The sequence below is a fragment of the Eubalaena glacialis genome, chromosome 8 (assembly GCF_028564815.1).
Source record: "Eubalaena glacialis isolate mEubGla1 chromosome 8, mEubGla1.1.hap2.+ XY, whole genome shotgun sequence".
In the NCBI taxonomy this organism is placed as follows: Eukaryota; Metazoa; Chordata; class Mammalia; order Artiodactyla; family Balaenidae; genus Eubalaena; species Eubalaena glacialis.
In genome coordinates, this window is record NC_083723.1 from 14,068,975 (window position 1) to 14,076,138 (window position 7,164).

Here is a 7,164-nt window from a genome sequence, read left to right on the forward strand (position 1 = left end):
CCCTTCCTGTCCACTCTTGTGAACCACACATTTCCATACTTCTTCTGTTGGGATTAAAGGATAGGACTACTAGATCAATGGTTCCCAAGTATTGCTGCTCACCAGAATTTGTACAGACAGTCGCTGACTTTACAATGGTATGAAAGCAATACTCGTTCAGTGGAAACCATGCTTCAAGTTTTGAATTTTGAACTTTTCCTGGGCTAGCCACATGGGCACGATTCTCCCTCTCTCTCTCTCTCTTTCTCTCTCTCTCTTTTTTTTTTTTTTTGAGTTTAAATGCATTTTATTTTTAGACAACCTACATGACATGTTTTTTTTTCCTCAAAAACAATGCTTCTGCTCCAAACAAATCAACATCAAAACGAAGAGCTCAAGATGCCATCAGTCCCATTTGTCTAAGTTCTGGTGTTGTGTGGATGAAAAGCAGCAGCCAGCCAGTTACGACGAGCAAGGGATCCAAACAGCCAAATTTGTTAACATTTTTCCATTTCTAGACCATCCTTAAAGAAAATCATACATGGGGTCACACCATCCTCACGGTAGTCCAGCAGAGCAACCATGCCATCTGGATTCATGTTTTCACCAATAAAGAACTGATAGTTTTTGAAATTAGCAAGGATATGCTTGATTTGTTCTGCAGCCCCTGTCATAAAAGGTTTTACTCTTTCTGGTCTCTGTTCTTCAAGCTTCCCTTTGATTGACTTCATGTAATCTTTGATGTACTTCTTGTAGGCTTCTTTTGTGAAGCTGGTTTCCTGCAAGTGATGGTTCATGACAATATCCACACCAGTGATTACTGTGCTCTCGGTACCTTCACCCTCGGGGCCTTCAGCGGAGGCATTTCCACCAATGAGCGAGTCATCAATGTTACCCTATGTCCTACTGACCATCTTCCCCTCCACCTCCAGACACAGCCCGTCCACGACCTCCGGGATCTTGTAGATGTCGGAGAACATCTCATCATGGCTGATGAGGTCCGGGTAGATGATCATGATGGCGACTGGAGGGAGACAACGGTGGCACTAGCTTAGGAGCACGGAGCTCAGAGCGAGCGCGGTGCAGCCGGAGCGGCGCTCGGGGGGAGGGGGGAGCGCGCGGAAAAGGCCGACTCTGCCGCTTCCCAACCTCATATAGAGGGCACCTCTCTTTCTCTCTTGATGAAATGCCAGCTCCCAGTCCAATACACTTCCAACCACCCTGCACCCAGACAACCATTCACTTGTGCATTTGTAGAACAGTATTCACTAAATTACATGAGACAGTCAATACTTTATTACAAAACAGTTTTTTGTGTTAGATGATTTTGTCCATCTGTAGGCTAGTGTAAGTGTTCTGAGCACATTTAAAGTAGGCTCAGCTCGGCTATGATGTTCAGTAGGTTAGGTGTATTAAATGCATTTTTGACTTACAATATTTTCAATTTATGATGGATTTATTGAGACATAACCCCATCATAAGTTGAGGAAGATCTGTAAAGCTTTAAAGGAAATTCAGATTCTTGAGTCCCACTCTAAACAAAGTCAATTAGAAAGTCTTGGGTGAAGCCTTATATGTATATAAATTTAAAAATATAACAAATATAAATAGTTATATTTGTAGCTGTAACACCCTCCTTCAAATTCTGATCATCAGTTAGGTTTGGGAAGTTCTGGTTTCAGTAACTTATCCAATGTCACACAGAACCCTAAATAGAGCCAGAAATGAACTCAAATCTTATAAGTCCAAGTTAAATGCTTTTCACTGGACTTCTGCTGTCCTTTTACTGATTACATATGATGGGGTAGGATGGAAAAGTGGAGAAAAAACAGCAATTTCAATTAAAATTTTTTACCATATTCTGTTACATGGTTTTAAGATTAAAAGAGCTAGTATCTTAGTGAACTTAGAACAATATCTGGCACATGGCAAGTACATGTAAGTGATAAATGTTAAATGAGTAGCTTAAATGTTAAATGTTAAGTGAATGCTGTTGTCTAATTACAGCGTTCACTTTGCCCAGGGTTAAAGTGAAATTGAATTAGATATGAACATTTTTACATTATTTTATGTTTACAGATATAAACATTTTCTATGTAGAAAAAAAATGTATGTAAATAACAGTGGCATCCTCAGTATTTTTTTTTTTGTCTTGGAAGCCCTGAATTTGTATAGCTGAAAATATTTCTATGTTGTTTCTTTTCATCTTTTTGACATTAAGAGAAATGTTAATAATATACTTATTAAATGAAGTTTTGGATTTGCAGCTGTGTAGTATTCTTATATTATTTTATTTAAGATATAATTATAGCTAAGGTGCATGGGATGATGTATTTTACATTGTCCTTCTATCACTGAACTAGCTCCAAAATTGATTTTTACTGCTATGAAATCAAGTATTCATTTTTCAGAAGCCATTGTCTGCCTGGATTGGTCATCCAAATGAAATATTTCCTTTAAATGAGGTAATAGATATGCTTGGTTCTATCTAATTTCCCTACCTCTCTACAGGTTTCTTCAGAGTCTTTCAACCTTGAATAAGTTTTTATACTTATTAACTATAAATAAAATTGTACATTTTCATCACCAGTAAATGAAGAACCCACTTTGATATTTTAAAGGGCTCTTTGATACATTTTGACAAAGTCTGTGAAAATATGCCTTTGGTCAGAATCTATCATTGTGAAAATTGATACCCATTTTAGTTTTGTTCATTTTATAAGTTGTATTATTTTTCAGAGGAATCACCACATACCCAGCATCGATTTCTAGTGGCTCCTGATTTTTGCGTGTGTGTGTACACATACACAGAATACCTTCATATCTTCATGTAGAATACAAATTTAGTCTTTAATATACTTCATTAAAATGAATTATTCTATCATAAATGAATTGATTTGTCCTGGAAAAGGGTAGAGGTAGGGATAGACTAGAACAGAAGGTATTTATAAAGTCAGGAGGACTCTGGTAGGTAGCGAGGATTAGACCAGAAAGTACCAGATCTGAGAAACCAGAAGGAAGAATTAGATGCCATCAGTAGGGAAGCAGCTGACTATTTGAGTCCAGAGTTAGCCAAGGAAATGGAATTAAATTAGCATTTATTAAATATTTACTATATTTCAAATGTTGTCCCAGGCACCTTACAAAAGAAGGAATGTCTGGCTAGGTCCCATAAATCTAGATGTTTTGAGTCTTGGGGAGTCAGAGAAAATAGTATTAATAAGTAAGATACTTGAACAAATTATATTATTGTCTGCATTTTATTTTTTATTTATTTTAGGTTATAAATCACATCTTTTTATTAAATAATATTAGTACTTAAACTTAGGCTTTTAATTAATTGATTTTAATAGCAATACTTAGATAGTCCCTGATTATTCTCACTACCTTTGAAAAATCTTATTGTCTGCATTTTAAAATACTTACACTGTGTTGTAATAATTAAAAATTACATGAGAACTATATATTAGTTATTATAATCAAACCTATAACTTTTGAACCATGACCATCCCTTCCTTCATTCTTTTCACAATAGAAAGCCATCGTTCCGTCTGGATTCTGGATCTCAGCTCCTCCTGTCTACTTGAGGACCTTGCTCCATCAATTACTCTCTTTTTGTTGTGTCTTCAACCTCTCACTCTACTGGTTCCTTGCCATTAGCATTCTCATTTGTTTAAAGTGTCTCCCTCATACATATCCCTCCGGCTTCTACCCAAATTCTCCTTCCTTTCACTAGAGAAAAATTTTCAGAGAATTTTCTGTGCTTGCTATCTCCACTTCCTCACCTCCAAGTTACTCCTCAATCGTAGGTAGTCAGGCTTTCATTCCCAACATTGTTGTGAAACGACGCAATAAAGTCACCAATATCATCCCTATTATAAGATATCCCTTAGTTCTTAATGTTTCAGCAGCATTTGAAGTTGTTGACCATTCGTTCCTTTTTGAAACAATCTCTTCTCTCAGCTTCTGGAAAACCACACTTCATGTTTGTTTCCTTTCTGGCCACTCATCATTGTCCTTTGGACACTGCTGTCTTTGCTTAAATACTGCCATTTCAAGGAACTCGAAGGCTCTATCACTCTAGTCTAGTCTACACATTCCTCTTGGATTACCTCATCTATGCCATGGTTTTATTTCTATAGGTTGATGACTTCTAGCCATGAACTCACTCCTAAGCTTGAAACCTATGTATTCAATTCCCTAGTTGATACCTCTTGGATGTTTTATAGCAAACTAACTCAAACACAGCACGTCCAAACTGAGCTGATGCAATCACCCACCCAAATGCCGGAAGCCAGAAATCTACATGTTTACTTTGAATTTTCTCTTTTCCTCAACATCCACTCCATCATCAGGCTCTGTTAAAACTTCCTCCTTAGACATGGAAGCAACCTAGGTGTCCATCATCGGATGAATGGATAAAGAAGATGTGGCACATATATACAATGGAATATTACTCAGCCATAAAAAGAAATGAAATGGAGGTGTTTGTAATGAGGTGGATGGAGTTGGAGTCTGTCATACAGAGTGAAGTAAGTCAGAAAGAGAAAAACAAATACAGTATGCTAACACATATATATGGAATCTAAGGGGAAAAAAAAAAAAAAAAAAAAGAGGTCATGAAGAACCTAGTGGCAAGATGGGAATAAAGACACAGACCTACTAGAGAATGGACTTGAGGATATGGGGAGGGGGAGGGGTGAGATGTGACAGGGTGAGGGAGTGTCATGGACATATATACACTACCAGGTGTAAAATAGATAGCTGGTGGGAGGCAGCCGCATAGCACAGGGAGATCAGCTCGGTGCTTTGTGACCACCTAGGGGGGTGGGATGGGGAGGGTGGGAGGGAGGGAGATGCAGGAGGGAAGAGATGTGGCAACATGTGTATATGTGTGGCTGATTCGCTTTGTTGTGGAGCAGAAGCTAGCACACCATTGTAAAGCAATTATACTTCAATAAAGATGTTTAAAAAAAAAAAAAAAAAAAAAACAAACTTCCTCCTTAGCACATCTCAAATCATCCATTCCACTCCATTTCTTCTTCCTTTTTTTTTTTTTTTTGAAGTTGCCTTTTAAAAAGATTTTTTTTATTGACGTATAGTTGATTTACAATGTTGTGTTAGTTTCTGCTGTGCAGCAAAGTGAATCAGTTATGAGTATACATATATCCACTCTTTTTAAGATTCCTTTCCCATATAGGTCATTACAGAGTATTGAGTAGAGTTCCCTGTGCTATACAGTAGGTCCTTATTAGTTATCTATTTTATATATAGTAGTGTGTATGTGTCAATCCCAATCTCCCAATTTATCCCTTCCCCCCTGGTAACCATAACTTATTTAAAAACAGAAATAGAGTTACAGATGTAAAATAGTCTTTGAAGCCATTACATTTTGGTGTTTTGTTAGCAGCAGTAGTAACCAGAACAGCAGTATTCTTTGTTGTTAGTTATAAAATGATTCCTATCCTCTCAATATCAGTTGAACAGGTGGCGGTATTGACACAACTGTGAAAATTTGCAAAAAAGAATTCTGTCTGGAGAAATGAACAGTTTTCTCACTTCTGTATAAAGGTAATGTGCCGTGGGGAACTAGGGCCAGCTCACACTGGCTTATGATGTACCCATTCTCAATGTGTACATCTCTTCCCAACCAGCCAAGGCGGAAGTAATTACACCATGGAAATTGGCAAGCATTATAAATCAGGGCTATCCACACCCCCTCCACACCCCCTCCGCCCCCGCCCCAGAGAACTGGCTTACCAGCCCACCTCTGGGAATCCACTCCATTTCTACTGCCACTTCCCTAATCCAAGGCATTATTACCTGCTTACTATAATTGCAGTACAGATCAAACAGGTTCAGTCTCCTCCCCACCCCACCCAAATCCACTCTTCCCATTGCAACCATCATGATCTTCTGAAGGCGAATAAGATCATATAATTCCTCTGCCTAAACTCCTTCAACACTTCTATTAATCTCAGGATAGTCTGAATTCCTTTATGTGTCTTATGCAGCTTTACGCAATCTAATGTCTGCTTATCTCTGTAGTCTCATCTCTGATCACTTACTGTTTTCCCCTCACCACACACACACACACACACACACACACTCATGCACACAGCTCTAGCTCCAAGAATATAAGTAGCTGCCTGCTTTGCAAAAAGAAGTATGAATGTTAAGTAAGCAAAAGTTAAGACATATTATACCAGGTTTTTAAGATTATAATGTAAATAGTATAAAATTCTGAATATAAATTTTAGTTTTATAATATAGATTTAGTATATAGATTACTATATATAGATTATATATACTATACTATAGTATAGTAAATCCAGTATATAGATTTAGTTTTTAGTATATAGATTTTAGTTTTTAAACACCTGTCATATGTATATGTATATACTTAAAACATAGATTAAACATTAAATATGATTAATTTAACTCACATTCTAATTCTCTCACTCATTTGTGGTGACATTTGGTAGACAAAAGTTGGTTATGTATATTTGCAAGGTATTGATCATTTTTGCTAATGTCACACTCTTTGGAAAATTACTGAGAGAAATTTGAATTCCAGCTTTTCCTGATAACAGATTCTTTAGTAAGTTGCATTTGTATTCCCATTTATACCATGTTCTTTCTGTGTTTGGATCATTGGAATACTTATGGATGGTAATTATCAATTCATAATTTTAACAGTCTCTCCATTTCCTTTGTCATTGTGGTTTATATGTTTTAGAAACAGTGGTCAAGGATAAATTTCCAGTATTTCCTAAATGTGCTTTAATATAGTTCTTTTCCTTCACATTTGAACTCACAGGCAGTCAACTTCAAGTCCAATGAACATCTGAACTGGGCTAAAGGTTCACAACTTTAGGCAAATCTGTTGATTCTTTTTGTCTTTGTCTAAATTATACTGTTGTTAATAGCAGCACTTTCATTTTTCATTTTTTCATTAATTTTTATAAAATATTAAGTTCAAATGAAGTAAAATATTCAAATAATTGTATAAACACTGTTGTACAAAGATGTCATTGCTCTGAAGTTAAGCTGCTAGTTGGCAATTAATGCCGTTATGTGATAACAGCTTCACATTTTTATCAGTGGATATACTGCGATCCCAGTTCAGCCTAGAAAAAGTGGATGATGGGGTGGGAGGGGATTAATGTGTAACGTCCAATATCA

At 36.7% G+C, this 7,164-nt stretch overlaps 1 pseudogene; it reads right to left on the reverse strand.

Moving 5' to 3' along the window:
• Positions 1-455: 455 nt before the first annotated feature.
• LOC133096114 (translationally-controlled tumor protein-like) lies at positions 456-1,080 on the reverse strand (annotated as a pseudogene).
• Between the last annotated feature and the right edge of the window lie 6,084 nt (positions 1,081-7,164).